This window comes from Ranitomeya imitator, chromosome 10 (genome assembly GCF_032444005.1).
Source record: "Ranitomeya imitator isolate aRanImi1 chromosome 10, aRanImi1.pri, whole genome shotgun sequence".
NCBI classification, from domain to species: domain Eukaryota; kingdom Metazoa; phylum Chordata; class Amphibia; order Anura; family Dendrobatidae; genus Ranitomeya; species Ranitomeya imitator.
In genome coordinates this window covers 142,975,025-142,995,539 of record NC_091291.1, presented here as the reverse complement: position 1 = coordinate 142,995,539, position 20,515 = coordinate 142,975,025, and the positions used below count along the sequence as shown (strand labels likewise).

Here is a 20,515-nt window from a genome sequence, read left to right as displayed (position 1 = left end):
CAATTTTTGTGCACATGATGCGTTTTTTTCCGCAAAAAAAAGCATCGCGGTAAAAAGAGCAGCATGTTCATTACTTTTTCGCCTTTTTACCGCTATTTAATGCATTGGTAAAAACCGCGCAAAAACGCGAAAAAAACGCATGCGGATTTCTGGCAGAAATGTCTGTTTTTTGTCAGGAAATTTCTGCAAGAAATCCTGACGCGTGCACATACTTTAATATGTGTGATCTGATGTCTTATTCCAGAGAAGTCCATGTTTTTCTCATAAGTACATGAGCTGAAATGAGAGGGCAGTGTTACCAGTGTAAGATGTAGATTGAAAGAGCAGACTCTGGCATTGCATGTCTCATGCAGCTGTTTTATTATGGTTTATTGAGGATAAGGAGACTATAACTGCTATAATACTGCTCCTATATACAAGAATATTACTACTATAATACTGCTCCCTATATACAAGAATATAACTACTGTAATACTGCTCCTATATACAAGAATATTACTACTATAATACTGCTCCCTATATACAAGAATATAACTACTATAATACTGCCCCTATGTACAAGAATATAACTACTATAATACTGCTCCTGTGTACAAGAATAGAACTACTATAATACTGCTCCCTATGTACAAGAATATAACTACTATAATACTGCCCCTATATACAAAAATATAACTACTGTAATACTGCCCCCTATGTACAAGAATATAACTACTATAAGGCTAGGTTCAGATTGCGTTAATGGGACAGCGCTAACGAACAGCGTTGCACGGTGAAATTAACGCCGTGCAATGCGTCTGTTAGCGCGCCCATTGGCAGCAATGGGAACGCGCATTGCTAGCGTGTGCCGGTGTTTTGTGACGCGCCTCGGATGCTGCTTGCAGCGTTCGCAGAGCACCCGAGGTCCGTTCCCCGCTCTCGCAGATCGGGAATCTGCGCTAGCGGGGATGTTAAACGCGACCCCGAAAAAGAAATTGTGTTAGCGCAATCCGCTAGCGCTTAGCGCTAAACGGATTGCCCTAACGCAATCTGAACCTAGCGTAATACTGCCTCCTATGTACAAGAATATCACTACTATAATACTGCTCCTATGTACAAGAATATAACTACTATAATACTGCTCCTATGTACAAGAATATAACTACTATAATACTGCTTCTATGTACAAGAATATAACTACTATAATACTGCCCCTATGTACAAGAATATAACTACTATAAGGCCGGGGACACACACAACGTATAAAAAAACGGTCTGTTTTTGACGGACGAGAATCGCACAAATGTTCCCAAAACAGTGATCCGTGTGCAGTGCGAGGATGCGATTTTCTCGCATCAAATGATCCGTGTGACATCCGTGTGACATCCGTATGGCATCCGTATGGTGAGATTTTCTCACACACTTGCAAAATGAGCAAATAATGGCTGAGCCATTCCTGTCACCTGCCCAATGCCTGAGAATTTCTCGCAAGTCACACTGATGGTCCGTGTGCTGTGCTATTTTTTTCTCACCCCCATAGACTTTCATTGGCGATTCTCGGCCGAGAAACGCTGACAATCGCAGCATGCTGCGATTTCACTCGGATCCTGAATACGGCCGAGAAAATATCGGATGATGGGAGCTGCCCCATAGATTAACATTGGGACGAGTGCTATGCGATTTTTTATCGCATTGCACTCGTCCGTATTACGGTCTAGTGTGACCCCGGCCTAATACTGCCCCTATGTACAAGACTATAACTACTATAATACTGCTCCTATGTACAAGAATATAACTACTATAATACTGCCCCATATGTACAAGAATATAACTGCTATAATACTGCCCCTATGTACAAGAATATAACTACTATAATACTGCCCCTATGTACAAGAATATAACTACTATAATACTGCCCCTATGTACAAGAATATAACTACTATAATACTGCCCCTATGTACAAGAATATAACTACTATAATACTGCCCCTATGTACAAGAATATAACTACTATAATACTGCCCCTATGTACAAGAATATAACTACTATTGTCGGGGTCGTCACGACAATACCCTTCATCCACCAGTCATTCCAAATCAGATTAAAAGCAGTGGTACCGGAGTGAAGAATGAGTCAGACAAAAGCTGGTTCAAACTCAGTCTGCTTATGCTTCCACACGTAGTGGTAACCTCACAGCAACTACTGAACTTTATTTCCTGATACACAATATTACATGATCTATTGGGGGAAGGTGTGCAGAGGGCGGGGATAGGCGGGGGTTAAGCAATGTATCTAGTATTCAGTCCTTCTGGTTGGTCTGACGTCATCTGATGAATCTTTCTTTGTCCACATCTTGTTAAGTTTCGAATTCCAGAGAAATGTTACTTGTCCTTCTGGAATGTGCAACTTGTTCCTTCAGCCTGAAAGTGGGGCAAAGGTGAATACTGGCAGCCATCTTAAATACAGTTAAATTTGCATTAGCAAGCATGAAAAAGAAAAACTTATTGTTTCACAGCATAAGAATGTATAAAAGTACAAAAATGTATAAAGACGTATATTTTTACCTTGACAATCCCCCCTAAACACTAAGTTTTTCCCTAAAAAGAAAGATCCTTCGAGACTGTCCATGTGATGGGGAAAGGGGAGGTGGATTTCTTCATCCAGACACCTCAGAAGCTCTCCCCTTGTGAGAGGCCTCCAGGCAGCTGAACCCTTCACTAGCTTCACATGGAGTTCTCCCGCTGTCCCTAAACTAAATCTCTTTACATCATCTGAAAATAGTGGGTTTTGTCTAATTTCTTGAGGGGGATGTACTTAGGGATTTCCCCTGGATAAGTACCATTGTACTCTGGTGAGTCTACTTCTTGGTTGAGGAAGGTGCCAGTCGGAGTTGCCTCAGCAATAACCTTTTTATACAGGGGAATAACACAACAGAGAATTATCGATCCAACTACAAGAAGGGCAATCAGTACCAGACAAGCTTGTTGAAGGAATCCTTAGAGCCCACCCAACCAACCGGAAAAGAAAGATGTGTCTACTCCAGCATTAGATTTTAATTCTGCTGCTAACCCATTTATCTTTTTAAGGGCTATCATGGTCTTTCCATTTACCCCAGAGTTCTGAGGGATATAGGTACAACACTCCTCTCCCACCATCCCACAGACTCCTCCTTTCTCAGCTAAGATCATATCAAGGGCTAGTCGGTTTTGGAGGGTCATTCTAGTGTTAGGGCCTAATTCTTCAACTATACCCTGGAAAGCATCACAGGTAAAATTGACAAACCTTTGTTCACTGTAATATATATATATAATTGATCCAATCAACATTTTTAATAATCTGCACCTGCGGGATTATGGAAGCAAAGCCAGCATAGATCTGGTTCTGGGCTTTAAATTGGTCAGGCACCCTCCTTGGCACTCCAATGCCATCGACATATACCAATGGATCTTCTTCATAACTCATGTGGAGCTGATCGAGACTTCTCCTCTTTCTGGTATATTCATCAGGTGTCTCTGGATCCCAAGGTAAAATCTTGAACTGCACAGCTAGTTTAACAAGGGTGCATTGACCTATCCAGGCATTAGGCAACCTAGGACGGAGCTTACCATCTCCACATAACCAATAAATGTCGTACATATACTGTGTATGATTAGCCAGCAAGTCAGTATCCAGGGAACTGTTCTCTTTGCAGAAACCTGTCTCGAAGACCCCTACTGGTGTACCTGTAGTGTCGTGGGAATTATAGCAGGTATAATTATCAGCTAACACAGTTATCCCTCCTGGGACCTTTAGTTTGGGTTCTTCATGAATTAGTGGGACATAATCTGAGCAATCAGTGGGCTTTAGGCCCTTCAACAGTTTCATAACACAGGCAGTGGTATTGTTATCATGAAAAAACAATGCATGTGTGTATAGATATATATTCACTGCAGCACAAGCAACACATCCTACAGAGATATTCTGGACTCTTACATTGTATCTTACCCATAAATTTGTCCTTGGGGCTGTTTGTGTTTCTATGGAGAAAACTTCTTGCCAACTAAGACCTGGAATGGGGATTACTTCGTTAACTATATTTTGCAAACGTTCACCTGGGCCTGTTTTAGCTGTACTGGTAACGGGGGCCTTGGTTGGTCTGAAGCTAATATCCTGGAGCTGTATATGGCCTAAATTCCCATAGTATCCACTATTAAACACATTATGAAAATATCTTCCCAGCACAATTGTTATCTCTGGTAACACATATACAATACTGGATAATTCCCTCTACCACCCGCTGAGTCTCGGGGCACTTGACTACATTGCAGAAATCAAATCACCAGATATTTACCGGGGCCGTTAGGTTTACCCAGAGAATAGTAGCACCGGTATTCTTATTTACAATAGGGGCCGAGGAGGTAGGGATGAGGATGACCCCTGGCCCTAGGACCAAAAACAACAACAACATTTTCCTTCGATCACCACTGTGACAAAGCGCTGGTTCGGTCTCTTTTGCAGTGTGAAGCGTAGATCCAGGTGCTCTTTCCTTCAAGTTTTACTGACATAGCTTTTCACGACCATAAAACCACCAGGCTTCAAATTGTGACCAATATCGGTTTCTGCTGAACCTGGAAGGGAAGAAGAAACTAAAACATGGGTGTTAGCAACATTTTTTTTTTACTAAACTGAATAACATATTGAACAGCACGGTCAGTTTCTTTTGACAACTACTGAGACTGAAAATTTGCAACTGAGAACCTAGCACCAAACAATATCTCATATGGGGACAGGCCATATTTTGCAATAGGGGTAGTACGAATATATAAGAGCCCTGGCCATGGAGCCGTAGTCTCCTGCATCATTTTGGTCAATTGTCCCTTCAGTGTGCCGTTCAGCCTCTTAACTTTCCCACTGGATTGTGGAGAGTATGGAGGGATACAGTGGATCCAAGCATTGTCAGAACCTCCTGATACACATGAGAAGGAAAGTCCGGGCCTTGGTCACTTTCAGCAACTTCTGGAACACCATATCTGCATATAACCTCTATCATCAGTTTCTTTGCTGTGGTCTTTGCAGTCACGTTGGTAACGGGGAATACTTCTGGCCAACTGAAGAACATGTCGACAACCACCAGACAATATTCATACCTTCAGACTTAGGCAACGTGATGTGGTCCACCTGGAGCCTTTGGAAAGGATAGTCGGGCTTAGCAAAATACTTCGGGGGTACACGTTGAAGTTAACCGGGATTGCAGGTCTGACAGATACCTCGATGTGTGGGCCCATGCGCCCACGTGGCAATAGCAGGGTACATCCGCTTAGGGAGACACACAAGTTGGCCCTTTTTCCAGCGACCATTGTCCATACGTGCTCCATCAGCTTTCCACTGCTTCACTTCTTCCTTTGGGGACATTCTCTGCATCGTCATTAAGCGGTCTCACAGGGTCCGGCAGAAAACCTCAGTCTGTCGTAGATCATCAGGTTCCTGTAGAGTCAGTGTTTCTTGTAACTGTTTACACTGAGAGCGTGTGGTCATCATAGCTGGTATGGTCTGTTCAACGGGTAGAAGAGCAGCGGCTTTTGCTTGCATATCCGCAAAGGTGTTACCAACAGTCTGTGGCCTGTTCCATGGTACCGTGCTCCTTAACTTTGATAATAGCCACCTGAGTAGGTAATTCGATTGAGTCCATAAGGGTTTAACAGCTTCAGCATTCTTAACTGGGTCCCGGCGGTAGTAACAAATCCTCGATTGGCCCATAGAGCTCCGAAATCATGAGCAATACCAAATGCATACTGTGAGTCCGTGTATATATTAGCCCGTCTGTCTTTGGCCAGAACACATGCAGTAGACAGATCCTGAAATTCTGCTTCTTGTCCTGACAGGATGGGAGGGAGTGAGTGCAGCTCTGTGCACTACAGTGTCTTCCATAGTAACAGCGTATCCTGTGTGGAATCTGCCAAAATCATCACCATTTCTTGAACAGTCTTTCAGGGCCTTGTAGAGAAATTGCATTATGCGGGGTGTGTCCGGTATCCACTGACAACAATAAGTACATAGTCCAAGGAAACGCTGGAGCTCAGTTACATCCTTTGTAGCTGACGGCTATTTTTCTTTCTTCTGTGAGGTGTCTGGCACCTTGAAGGAGACAGTGACCCAAAAATATCACTTGACCAAGGCAGAACCGAAGTTTCAAGGCCGAAACCCGACAGTTCAGATCTGCCAGATACTTGTGAAAACTAACAGTGGCAACAATGGCTTCCTGCTCTGTCTGTGCACACAACAAAAAACAAAAAAATTACCCACATACTGAAGCAGCATAACATAAGGATATTCTAACTGCCAGGGTTAGAGACACTATCCCCCCTATTTTTTTTTTTTCCTTCAAACTGATTGGGAAAGGACATGTAAGATACACATCTCATTATGTTCATCTGCATAGGGGTTATATAACATAAATACCATCTGACCATCATCTTGGCTCACCAACTCTCTAGGTCTGCTCAGGTGCACTTATACATCCATCATATTATCTTTGTCTGTAAAATGGGAAAGGTTTGTTCTCAGGGTCAGCCAATTATTTTAGCGTAGCTAGCTAGTCAGAGGGCTTCCAGGGATAATACTCCTGTATCTGTCTTACACCACCTGATGTGGTTGGTTCTCTGGTGGTGGCGGTGACTAGATGACCGGTTGGGGGTGACATGACATGCTGGTCTACAGCTCCTTCCCAAAAGGATTACTGTCAGCCTACTCCCAAAATTAATGTCCCCACTACCCACTATCCTTTGTCAGCTTCTTATGTCACTACATGTGATCTTATCTGGACAGGAATCAGTGTAATTCACTTAGATTGGGTTGCAACACAGATTATACAAGTATTTCTCCAGTCTGGGTTTGTCTGACCGCAATATTTACAAGTCCATCTGTCTTGTCTTGGTCTGAGAATTAACATGGCGAGAGAGATTTCCAGACACATGGTTAAAATGAATATTGGAATATGAGACTAGATTTGTGTAAGGGAGGGGGAGCTGGAGCTGAAGTCTTCTGCTTCTTGGGCCACTGATAAGGAACCGAGCTGCGAGCTGTGTGTCCTTGAAGCTGCGGGGGCTAGAGAGCGGTGGGGGCCAGAGAGCAGTGGGGCTAGAGAGCGAGTGAGGATCGCTGCAGCTGCTGATACAGAATAGGTTAAATTCTTCTGGACTCAGCGCGTACTGAACCAAGGACAGAATATACACAACTCCATATTCTTCAGCGCAGCCGGCCCCCCCTTTCTCTGGCCCGCAGCACAAAGAGGAGAAGTCAAAAAACAATTCGTGCAGGGGTTCACCCCTCCCATCAGCTACGAACACAGAAATAAAAATTTACAGCATTCCTCAACACAAAAGAAGAAAAACAACAACGCAGCTATTTGACTCCCCCCTCCCATGGGGTGTTTTGGAAAACCACAGTAACGGAATACAGCAATTCTCAGACTCAATTAATTTCTACAAAACCTTCACACAATTCCTATGCCAGAGCACCTCAGAAAAACCAATGATTGAGATATTTTATAACCAAACACGGGCTCTGCATCCTTTCATCTTTCCTCTCCGTCAACCTTTTTCCTCGTTCTTTAAACCTCGCGCAACTCGCAGATGAGCTTGCACTTGTTCTAACAATCCTTTATCTTTCAACATGCCCTTTTTGCTCTCTATGAGATAGTGCCATGTAGACGGCTGCAATCTCCCTGTCGAGGGCAGTCCTACATGCTTGTACAATCTCTCAACATTCTTGACTGCCTTCTTCCCCTCCCGTGACTCTACTATTGTCTTGACTTCCACAGCATCCTCATCTAACTTGTGGGGCACGGACTTCTTCTGCCATAAGAGACGCAACATGACTCACAGAATACTATGCCCTGCTGCAGCCCAGGATCACTGACAGCGGTAACAACACGTGTGTCCTTAACACGGAGCTTCTCGTTCGACGTGTTATGAATAAAGAGCCTCGCGCTCGATATCCTATCCCTAACCTGAACACCAGTGATTAACAGTCTACCCTGTCACGATATTCTAACCAGTCGGGAGGCGGTCTCCTAGTGAGAGCCCTCCACAGAAAAACAGGTGATCCCCTCTCGGGACGTCTTAATTACCTAGTTGGTACAATATCACAGAGGCTGCGTCTCCTATCCCTTTCTCAAAGCCGCCCCCAATCCACAAACTTCCTCAATCTTTCACTCTATCACTACTAGGCAACAGTCACAGTTAGGGTGGTTGAATGGAGTACAATGACCGGTGGAGGAGGTGTGGTGTACACGAGGACGCGCAGAGTGCGACGTCTCTCAGTTGCTGGTTCGAAGCGTGGCACGGGATCGCGCTCGGTCTCACCACTCGACCGCTCACTCCCCAGACCCAAGGAGACCACAGACTAACCAATAATGGCTGAAACACTAGCAAGTGTGACACATACATAGTATGCAATCTCCACTTACCGTGTTTGGAGGGTGATCAGTCCTCGAGGTCAGCCACTACGGGTGTCGTCCACGGACGTCCAGGCATGGGTCCAGGGGATCTCGGATCGCGGGCCACGCCCCACGTTGGTTGCGACAAATTGTCGGGGTCGTCACGACAATACCCTTCATCCACCAGTCATTCCAAATCAGATTAAAAGCAGTGGTACCGGAGTGAAGAATGAGTCAGACAAAAGCTGGTTCAAACTCAGTCTGCTTATGCTTCCACCCGTAGTGGTAACCTCACAGCAACTACTGAACTTTATTTCCTGATACACAATATTACATGATCTATTGGGGGAAGGTGTGCAGAGGGCGGGGATAGGCGGGGGTTAAGCAATGTATCTAGTATTCAGTCCTTCTGGTTGGTCTGACGTCATCTGATGAATCTTTCTTTGTCCACATCTTGTTAAGTTTCGAATTCCAGAGAAATGTTACTTGTCCTTCTGGAATGTGCAACTTGTTCCTTCAGCCTGAAAGTGGGGCAAAGGTGAATACTGGCAGCCATCTTAAATACAGTTAAATTTGCATTAGCAAGCATGAAAAAGAAAAACTTATTGTTTCACAGCATAAGAATATATAAAAGTACAAAAATGTATAAAGACGTATATTTTTACCTTGACACTATAATACTGCCCCATGTACAAGAATATAACTACTATAATACTGCCCCTATGTACAAGAATATAACTACTATAATACTGCTCCCTATGTACAAGACCATAACTACTATAATACTGCCCCTATGTACAAGAATATAACTACTATAATGCTGCCCCTATGTACAAGAATATAACTACTATAATACTGCCCCTATGTACAAGAATATAACTACTATAATACTGCCCCATATGGTATATAATATGATAATAGCACATACTGATCAGGGCTGCAGATTTATGCTTCCTGTGAATGGTACTTTATATTCTGGGCTCTAATTATGACCCATTGAAACCATTTAATTACTCCCTGTATCTGTGTAGTGCAGAAGTCTGGGGAGCTGCCTCTGACATTGTTAGGCCATGTTCACACAGTGCGTTTTTTTACAGCGGAAACGCAGCGGTTTTGCCGCTGCGGTTCCGCGGCTGTTTTCCATGCAGGGTACAGTACACTGTACCCTATGGAAAACAGGACCCACTGTGCACATGGTCCTGAATTGAAAAAAAAAAAACCGCACTGATTAGCTGCGGTAAAAAAGAAGTACCATGTCACTTCTTTTTGTAAAACAGCAGCGGTTCTGCACCCATAGACCTCCATTGTGAGGTCAAACCCGCAGTAAAACCCACAGATCAAAAATAGATCTGCGGGTTTTATTGCGGTTCGTGGTGCAGAACCGCTGCAGCAGGAAGTGCGGGGAAGCGGGCGGAAGTGCGTGGGTGGAGTGTGGCTGCCCCGATCCCACCCCCCCATGCTCCGATGCCCCTCCCCCGTGCTCCGATGTCACCCCCCCGTGCTCCGATGCCCCCCCCCCGTGCCCTAATCTCCCCCCCTTATACTTACCCGGCCTCCCGGTGTCCGTCCGGCCGTCTTCTCCCTGGGCGCCGCCATCTTGCAAAATGGCGGGCGCATGCGCAGTGCGCCCGCCGAATCTGCCGGCCGGCAGATTCGTTACAAAGTGCATTTTGATCACTGAGATAGGTTATATCTCAGTGATCAAAATAAAGAAAATAGTAAATGACCCCCCCCCCCCCCTTTGTCACCCCCATAGGTAGGGACAATAAAAAAAAATAAAGAATTTTTTTTTTTTTTTTTTTTTTTCACTAAGGTTAGAATAGGGGTAGGGTTAGGGGTAGGGTTAGGGTATTTTCAGCCATTTTAACCCTAAAAAAATTCCTAGAAAACACACAGACTCTGGCTAGAAAACTGCATCAAAAAACGCATCAAAAAAGGACCAAAAAAGGACCAAAAAAACGACCTGCGTTTTCTGCCAAGAGCTGCAGTTTTTTAAAAAACAGTCCTGAAAAAAAAAGGATGGAAATCAGGAACGTGTGAACATACCCTTAGACCCAGTTATGTGATAATTCAGTGTAGGTTACAAAAACGTTTCCCATTAACCCATCGTGCTGAGGCCCAACCTGGGACGGGATCATCCATCTGACCCTGCAGTGTTTAATAAGCCTAAAGTAACAATGGCAGCGCAGGAAGTCATTCATTCAGAGTCTGGTGTAATTGGATTCTAAGCCTGTGAAGAGAAGGAGAAAAGCCATTAATTAGCCACATTAGAGGAGAACTTCTTTATAGCCGTGTGTCCTGCTAGATGTATCAGGCAGAGAGTGACGTTATACAGATAATACAATGCAGAACCATGAAGAGAATGTGATCATGGCAGACACTGCAAGTACGATGTAAGGTTGGTTGTAAAATCCAATATGCACTCGCATTACTATGTCTTCCTGCATTGCTTTAGGTTTGTAGAAAATATCTTTAATCTGGGATCTCACAGTCCGGCATTTCTTTCACATGCAGGGCCATATATTAACCGGAACAGATAAGGAGCTCCGACTACTGAGAAGCCCATGTTCAGAAAATAAGGTAACTGTGCGATGAACCATTTGATCGCTTTCCTGCCGACAACTCCATAATCCTGCATGTTTGTGTTTGTAGGGCAGACGATCGCTAGGGAAACCTATTGCCATTTACAAAATTAATGTGTGCAAAACTGTAGAGCGCTGCGGAATATGTTTGCGCTATATAAAACATAAAGATTATTATCATTATTATGGAGGTAGTCCGTGTGACATTAAAATGCCACCCGTTCATCCATTTATTTCATCCACAGCCTTTTTTAGGAGAGAGACCATCAGGTAGAAGTTATGGACCTGACATTAAGGAGCATTTTATTTATTTGATCTCGGCACCTAGATTTCCACCAATACAATTGTCACCCACGTCTCCATCCAAAACTAGAGTTTGTGTATTATATGTTCACCGTTATCTGCCTCCTGGTAAATGGTCCGAGGCCATGAGCTGACACACCCAATCTCAAGAAAGAAGAGTGTTCTGATATTTCTTACAGGCTCCTACACATCAATGCAATTGCTGCTTAAATGTGGAAATATAAAGATAATCCAATGGGGCCAGGTGTAGAGTAGATCCTAAATCTGAGGCTGCCAGTGTTCATGGAAGTGATCATAAGCTGCACAGTCATTTCTATGGCTGCTGCAATCTCTGGTTTATTAACATTGACTAATTCTGTACTTATTTTAATGTGACTCTGGCTTCAGGAAGTTAAAAAAAAAAGTAACACAGAGAGATATTTTTAATTTGAGCATCAAACAGTGGTAAGGCCCAGACATCATCTGACTAAGGCTTCTTTCACACTAGCGTCGCAATCTCCCCGTCGCAATGCGTCGGGAAGAGATTCCGACGCTAGCGTTTAACGCATTGCACAATGGAGGCAGCGGATGCATTTCTCCGCTGCCCCATTGTAAGGTGCGGGGAGGTGGGGGCGGAGTTCCGGCCGCGCATGCGCGGTCGGAAAAAGCGGTCCCTCAGGAGCAAAAAACGTTACATGTAGCGTTTTTTGCTCCCCACGGTCCGCCAAAGCACGACGCATCCGTCACTCGACGGATGCGACGTGTGGCAATCCGTCGCAAATGCGCCGTCAATACAAGTCTATGGGGAAAAAACGCATCCTGCAAGCACTTTTGCAGGATGCGTTTTTTTCTGCAAAATGACGCATTGTGACGGATTGCAGAAAACGCTAGTGTGAAAGTAGCCTATGGCTATGCACACGTTGCGGATTTTGCTGCGGATCCGCAGCTGATTGGCCGCTGCGGATTCGCAGCAGTTTACCCTGAGTTTACAGTACCATGTAAACCTATGGAAAACAGAATCTGCAGTGCACATACTGCGGAAAAAAATGCACGAAAACGCTGCGTTGTATTTTCCGCAGCATGTCAATTCTTTGTGCGGATTCCTCATCGGTTTACACCTGCTCCATAATAGGAATCCGCACAAAATCTGCAAAAAAAATCGCAGTAATTCCGTAGGAAATCTGCAGTGCGGTTTCCCTGCAGAATTATCAAAATCAGTATGGAAAAATCCGCACAACTTTCCGCAACGTGTGCACATGGCCTTAGTATGGTGAGACCCCAGTAGAGAAGTTGGAGAAGCCCCGGTCTAGACTGTGACCCTTGTCCTTTGTTTACCAGTCAGTGGGATATGAGAGGACTTGTCCCCATCGTATAGAGACCAGCACATCAGCCGTCATCACTGCTGCCGTTAGGAAACATCCTTTGTGATGTGTGAAACTGAATCTCTTCAGATCAATATCTTACATGCTGTTACGGATTGGCGACTTATCCGATATGACATCAGGGCAGATGGATTTACTCAATCTGTAATTCATCAGTGCACCTGAAAACTTCAGCCATTGTGTTTAATCACCTACCTCAAGTAGATATTTCTAATATCAGAGGTTTTTCCACCCATGCATGGCCAATAGACAGTCACCGCTCCTCTTTGTATGATGACTATGCCCCATTTATAACCGTTTATCGTAGTCTGTGTTAATATAAACTATAAATTTATGAGCGATGCGTGGAATATTTAGAACGTCCCGTCCACACAATAGACTGTGCGGCGCCTCTTACCTCGGGTTACGCTGGGGCCCACGTATCATTAGCAATAAAGTATAGTGACATGGAAGCAAATGACTGCTTTACACATCAAGATAATGAGGCAATGTGTAATATAAAGTGGCCAGGAGCCCCCCACGTGCTCGTGTGTGTGTGTTATGAGATGTAAAAAAGAATGACTCCACAGCCAGCACCCCAGTCTGCAGCTGCTCTCTCTCCCCAGCGGAGAGCACTGGCCTAAGGTGTTAGCGCCTCATTTGGGAGAAGCCTCAGCTGGGGCTGCAGTTGATAAAAAGGTCCATGGAGAGAGGGCAGAACAAAAGGCAGAGCTGATAAAGTGAGCAAGAACATGAAGGGTGAGGGGACGTGAATCAGAAGCAGATGCCATGTGAGGAGGATGACAGCTCTACAACTGCTGGGGGACTCGCATTGGCTTTAAATGAGCTCAGCCTTTGTAAGGTTTACATAATCCAAAATCTCTAATTGTTCCCTGCTTCCTACTGTCCTTACTCTGGACACACTTTCAGGAATAATAGGTAATGGTGGTCATTACATTTTCATTATGTGATATGGTCAGTGTTACTAATAATAATCTTTATTTTTATATAGCGCTAACCTATTCCGCAGCGCTTTACAGGTTACATACATTATCATCACTGTCATTGGGCTCACAATCTAAATTCCCTATCAGTATGTCTTTGGAATGTGGGGGGAAACTGGAGAACCAGGAGGAAACCCACACAAACACGGGGAGAACATACAAACTCCTTGCAGATGTTGTCCATGGTTGGATTAGTACCCAGGACTCCAGCGCTGCAAGACTGCAGTGCTATTCACTGAGCCACCGTGCTGGGTAGCATAGTGGCTCAGTGGTCAGCGCCACTGGTCTCGTTAATAACACCATGGTGCTGGGCAGCATGGTGGCTCAGTTGTCATTGTTACTAGTCATCTTTATAACACCACGGTGCTGGGCAGCATGGTGGCTCAGTGGTCAGTGTCACTGACCACATTAATAACACCACTGTGCTGGGAAGGACCGTGGCTCAGTGTCATTGGTCTCATTAATAACACCACGGTGCTGGGCAGCATGGTGTCGCAGTGGTCAGCATCACTGGTCATGTTAATAACACCACGGTCTATATGTCTTTTACTGTTTCCAACCCAATAACTAGGCCAGTAAGATTTTTGTGACTGTTTGTCTTTATAAAAGTGCCAAATTGTGCGTTAAGTACGATCGAAAGCTTATATTCCCAATGGCGTTATGACTTCTGTATGTAGCAGGAGCCACAATGTTGTGACTGATCCATCCCATGTATACAGGCTAGCTAAAACCTATTAAAGTAGATCTGTCTCCAGATTTTACAGTACAGCCTAATTACAATTTGAAATAGATCTTAGACCTGATGAGGCTGGTGTACATGCTTTGATAACTCTTGTCAGAATGGTTGTATAATCCTTTGTTTAAGTTCTATCTCAGTCTCTGCCCACCTAGCCTGAGTGATAGTTCCCATCATCTGCTGCTGAATCTCCACCCATCTAGCCTCAGTGTCCCTCCTCTCTGATGCTGAACATCATCCACGTAGCCTGATTAACTGCTTAGGCTACGTTCACACTAGCGTTGTGCGCCACTGCGTCGGCGACGCAACGCACCGAAAAACGCATGCAAACGCACGCAAAAATGCTGCGTTTTTCGACGCGTGCGGCGTTTTTTGACGAAAATCGGACGCAAGAAAAATGCAACTTGTTGCGTTTTCTTGGTCCGACGCTAGCGTAAAAAAAGACGCACGTGTCGGAAAGCGCAACAAGCAAAAACGCATGCGTCCCCCATGTTAAACATAGGGGCGCATGACGTGTGCGTCGCCCGACGCTAGCGCGACGCACACTAGCCGAACGCTAGTGTGAACGTAGCCTTAATGTCCCACATCCTTGCCACTGCTGAGTCTCTGCCTACACAGCTTGACTGTCGGCTCCTCAGTGTCCCTCCTCCCTGCCACTGCTGAATCTCTGCCTACACAGCTTGACTGTCGGCTCCTCAGTGTCCCTCCTCCCTGCCACTGCTGAGTCTTTCTACACAGCTTGCCTGTCGGCTCCTCAGTGTCCCTCTTCTCTGCCACTGCTGAATCTCTTCCTACACAGCTTGACTGTGGGCTCCTCAGTGTCCCTCCTCCCTGCCACTGCTGAGTCTCTGCCCACACAGCTTGCCTGTCGGCTCCTCAGTGTCCCTCCTCCTTGCCACTGCTGAGTTTCTGCCTACACAGCTTGACTGTCGGCTCCTCAGTGTCCCTCCTCCCTGCCACTCCTGAGTCTCTGCCTACACAGCTTGACTGTCGGCTCCTCAATGTCCCTCCTCCCTGCCACTGCTGAGTTTCTGCCTACACAGCTTGACTATCGGCTCCTCAGTGTCCCTCCTCCCTGCCACTGCTGAGTCTCTGCCTACACAGCTTGATTGTCAGCTCCCTAGTGTTCCTCCTCTCTGATGCTGAACATCGTCCACGTAGCCTGATTAACCGCTTAATGTCCCACCTCCTTGCCACTGCAGAGTCTTTGCCTACACAGCTTGCCTGTCGGCTCCTCAGTGTCCCTCCTCCCTGCCATTGCTGAATCTCTGCCTACACAGCTTGACTGTCGGCTCCTCAGTGTCCCTCCTTCTTGCTGCTGAATCTCCTACCACCTGTCCGGAGACTGCTCCTCGGTGTCCGGCCTCCTCATTACAGAATCTCCGACTTCCTAATTTAATTGACAGCTCCTCAGTGTACCTCCTCCCTGCCACTGCTGAATCGCTGCCTTTATAATAATATAATAATCTTTATTTTTATATAGCGCTAACATATTCCGCAGCGCTTTACACACATTATCATCGCTGTCCCCGATGGGGCTCACAATCTAAATTCACTATCAGTATGTCTTTGGAATGTGGGAGGAAACCGGAGAACCCGGAGGAAACCCACACAAACACGGAGAGAACATACAAACTCTTTGCAGATGTTGTCCTTGGTGGGGTTTGAACCCAGGACTCCAGCGCTGCAAGGCTGCTGTGCTAACCACTGCACCGCTTGACTAACAGATCTGTAATATAGACATATATTTGAACTGAATTGCATCAGTATTTCATCAGTGTTTGATCAGTTTTTGCACATGTATTCATTTTTTTTCCTGTGGGGCAAAAACGATCCATGTTTACCCAATGGAAAATAATAGCAATGCGTGCAAATAAAGATGTAAAAACTGATCAAACACTGATGGAATAAAAATACTTGATCTTGCTTTGTTTTATTCCCATTTTGCTTACTGTAAGGCTGCCGTCACACTAGCAGTATTTGGTCAGTATTTTACATCAGTATTTGTAGCCAAAACCAGTAGTGGAACAATTAGAGGAAAAGTATAATAGAAACATATGCACCACTTCTGTATTTATCACCCACTCCTGGTTTTGGCTTACAAATACTGATGTAAAATACTGACCAAATACTGATAGTGTGACGGCAGCCTAATTATTCAGATTCTTCCTCTCACTAAATTCTCAAATCTACCTTGAATACATGACCAGGCTCATATTTGTGTCCACAACTCAAAAAAACAAAGAAAAAAAAGGCAAATTGGACATAATTTCACCCAAAATCCCCCAAATGGTCCAGAGACAATTGTTGGCACCGTCAACTGAATATTTGGTTGCACCCTCTGGAGTAAATAGCTGCAATCAGGCGCATCCTATAACCATGAACAAGCTTCTTACACCTCTCGCCTGGAATTTTGGACGACTATTCTTACAAAGTGCTCCCGGTCTTTCATATGTGAAGGCGTCTTCTGCCAACAACTATTTTAAGATCTCTCCACAGGTGATCAATGGTATTTAGATCCGGACTCATTGCTGCCACTTCAGAACTGTCCAGTGCTTTGTTTCCATCCATTTCTGGGGGCTTCTTGAAGAATGTGTGGGGTCATTATCCTGCTCTAAGACCCATGACCTAGGACGCAATCCCAGCTTTCTGACGCTGGTCATTACATTGCCACCCAAAATCTGTTGAAAATCTTCAAATTTTGTGATGCCCCGCACACAGTAAAGGCACACAGACCTGTGACAGAGGCAGCAAAACAACCCCAAAACATTTTTAAACCTCCACTATATTTTACTGTAGGTACTGTGTTCTTTGTAGGTCTCATTCAGTTTTTGGTAAACAGTAGAATGATGTGCTTTGCCAAAAAACTCTGTCTTGGTCTCATTAATCCACAAGACGCTTTCTCAGAAGGATTTTGACTTGCTCATGTACATTTTGGCAAACTGCAGTCTATCTTTTTCTGTCTCTGTCAGCAGTGGGGTCCTCCTGGGTCTACTGCTATAACGTTTAAATTAATTCACATGTGGACGTATAGTTTACGCTGACACTGCTGCACCCTGAGCCTGCAGGACAGTTTAGATTTCTTTAGAACTGGATTAGACCTGCTTATCCACCATCCGGACTATCACCTTTTATCAAGTTTTCTCTGCTATCCATGTCCAAGGAGATTATCTACAGTGCAGTGGGACGTAAACGTCTTGATTATGTTGCCCACCATGGACAAAGGAACATCAAGATCTCTGGAGATGGATTTGTAAATTTGAGATTGTTGAAATCTTTCTTACAGTTGAAATTGTATCTTACAGTTATTAGATTCATTAGAAGGACGTAGATCTGGGGATTTATTATGATGGAATATAGGCTGAACTGGAAGGACAAATGTCTTTTTTCGGCCTTGCTAACTATATTACTATGTTACTATGTTCTCAAGTCCTCGGATAGTTCTCCTCTCTTTCTGTTCTCCATGCTTATTGTGGCACGCATAGACACACAATGCAAAGGTTGAGCCAACTTTTGTTTTTATCTGGTTTCAGGTATGATTTTCATATTGCCCACCCCTGTTACTTGCCACAGGTGAGTTTGAACGAGCATTACATCCTTGAAACAAAGTTGCTTACCCACAATTTCGGAAAGGAGGTAACAATTTTGTCCGGACCATTTTGGGGGTATTGCACAGAATTATGTCCAATTTGCCTTTTTTTTTTGTGTTGTTCCAGTACACAAAGGAAATAAGCATGTGTGTAATAAAATGTGTAAATGCATTAATTTTCCTGGAGAAATACTTTATTTTCTGAAACAATTTCAAGGGTGCCAACTCTTTCGGCCATGACTGTATATGCCAAGATGGAGAACATATATACCAGGATGGAGTACAGGTATATAACATGATGGGGCTCAGGATAAGGGACATATACCAGGATGGGGACATATATACCAGAAGGAGGACAGGTATATAACATGATGGGGCTCAGGATAAGGGACATATACCAGGATGGGGACATATATACCAGAAGGAGGACAGGTATATAACATGATGGGGCTCAGGATAAGGGACATATACCAGGATGGGGACATATATACCAGAAGGAGGACAGGTATATAACATGATGGGGCTCAGGATAAGGGACACATACCAGGATGGGGACATATATACCAGAAGGAGGACAGGTATATAAGTTGATGGGGCTCAGGATAAGGGACATATATCGGGATGGGGGACATACTGTATATACCAGGATGGAGGCCAGGTATATAACATGATGGGGCTCTGGATAAGGTACATATACCTGGATGGGGACATATATACCAGAAGGAGGACAGGTCTATAACATGATGGGCCTCAGGATAAGGGACATATACCAGGATGGGGACATACAGTTATATCAAAAAGTTTGGGCACCCCTATTAATCTTAAGCTTAATGTTTTATAAAAAAATGTTTTTTGCAACAGCTATTTCAGTTTCATATATCTAATAACTGTTGGACACAGTAATGTTTCTGCCTTGAAATTAGGTTTATTGTACTAACAGAAAATGTGCAATCTACATTCAAACAAAATTTGACAGGTGCATAAGTATGGCCACCCTTATCATTTTCTTGTTTTAACTACTACCTACTTTTTACTGACTTACTAAAGCACTTTTTTTGGTTTTCTAACCTCATTGAGCTTTGAACTTCATAGCCAGGTGTATGCAATCATAAGAAAAGCTACTTAAAGTGGCCACTTGCAAGTTGTTCTCCTGTTTGAATCTCCTCTGAAGAGTGGCATCATGGGCTCCTCAAAACAACTGTCTAATGATCTGAAAACAAAGATTATCCAACATAGTTGTTCAGGGGAAGGATACAAAAAGCTGTCTCAGAGATTTAACCTGTCAATTTCCACTGTGAGGAACATAGTAAGGAAATGGAAGAACACAGGTACAGTTCTTGTTAAGGCCAGAAGTGGCAGGCCAAGAAAAACATCAGAAAGGCAGAGAAGAAGAATGGTGAGATCAGTCAAGGACAATCCTCAGACACCTCCAGAGAGCGGCAGCATCAACTTGCTGCAGATGGTGTCACTGTGCATCGGTCAACTATACAACGCACTTTGTACAAGGAGAAGCTGTATGGGAGAGTGATGCGAAAGAAGCAGTTTCTGCAAGCATGCCACAAACAGTCGGCTGAGGTATGCAAAAGCACATTTGGAGAAGCCAATTTCTTTTTGGAAGAAGGTCCTGTGGACTGATGAAACCAAGATTGAGTTGTTTGGTCATACAAAAAGGCGTTCTGCATGGCGGCCAAAAAACACAGCATTCCAAGAAAAACACTTGCTACCCACAGTAAAATTTGGTGGAGGTTCCATCATGCTTTGGGACTGTGTGGCCAATGCCGGCACCGGGAATCTTGTTTAAATAGTTTTTTTTATTGAAAGCAAACATGCACAATACAATTTATGCACTGTCCAGTATTTTACAAAAATTTTAACATTTTCCAAACCCCCAACAATCCCAACCATACCCAAACCTCCCCCTCCCCTGACAGCTCCTTCCCAGTTATACTTTTGTTACCAGTATTGATGGTTCCTTGAGCCATTTGACTCACTTATGTTCGCTTGTTCCTCTAGCACTCTCTTCCTTTCAGAGGCTCTCACTCTCCCATTTCCCATAACTACTCATCCCAGCTCGAGCCACGGAGACCACATTTTGTCAAACGTTTCTATTTTCCCACGTCTTTTATAGACCCCCTTTTCCAGATTGAGACCATGTTTAACATAATTCAGGAATTCACCCCTTGTAGGCGGTTCCTCCTTGATCCAGTTCCTTGCTATTACCTTCCTTGCCATGTATAATAGCCTAGCTATTGCTATCTTCCAGATGTTATCCACTCTAATTTCCTCTACATATCCTAGTATACACACTATCGGATCTCTCGGCACTCTGCATTTATACGCCCCTTCCACACGGCTCATTACCACCAACCAGAAAGCAACCAGTCTTGGACATGTCCACATCATGTGGTATATTCCTGCATTCCCAGTCTTACATCTCGGGCATTCAGAGTCAGCACGCAACCCCGCTCTGCACAACACTTCCGGTGATTTATAGACTCTGTGCAAGATGTACAGCTGCGATAGTCTATACGGCTCGCTCAGCGACACTCGTGGAACCGACTCCAACA

The 20,515-nt window shown here is 44.4% G+C and overlaps 1 protein-coding gene across 1 annotated transcript in view; it reads left to right on the top strand.

Annotated features, from left to right (window-relative positions):
- Nucleotides 1–10,913: 10,913 nt before the first annotated feature.
- The window catches only part of ROBO3 (roundabout guidance receptor 3), a 438,180-nt gene continuing 428,578 nt past the window's right edge, over nucleotides 10,914–20,515 (top strand). Inside the window, exon 1 of the mRNA XM_069741133.1 lies at nucleotides 10,914–10,974. The gene's annotated coding sequence lies outside the window, so the exon portion shown is untranslated. The remainder of the gene's footprint in view (nucleotides 10,975–20,515) is intronic.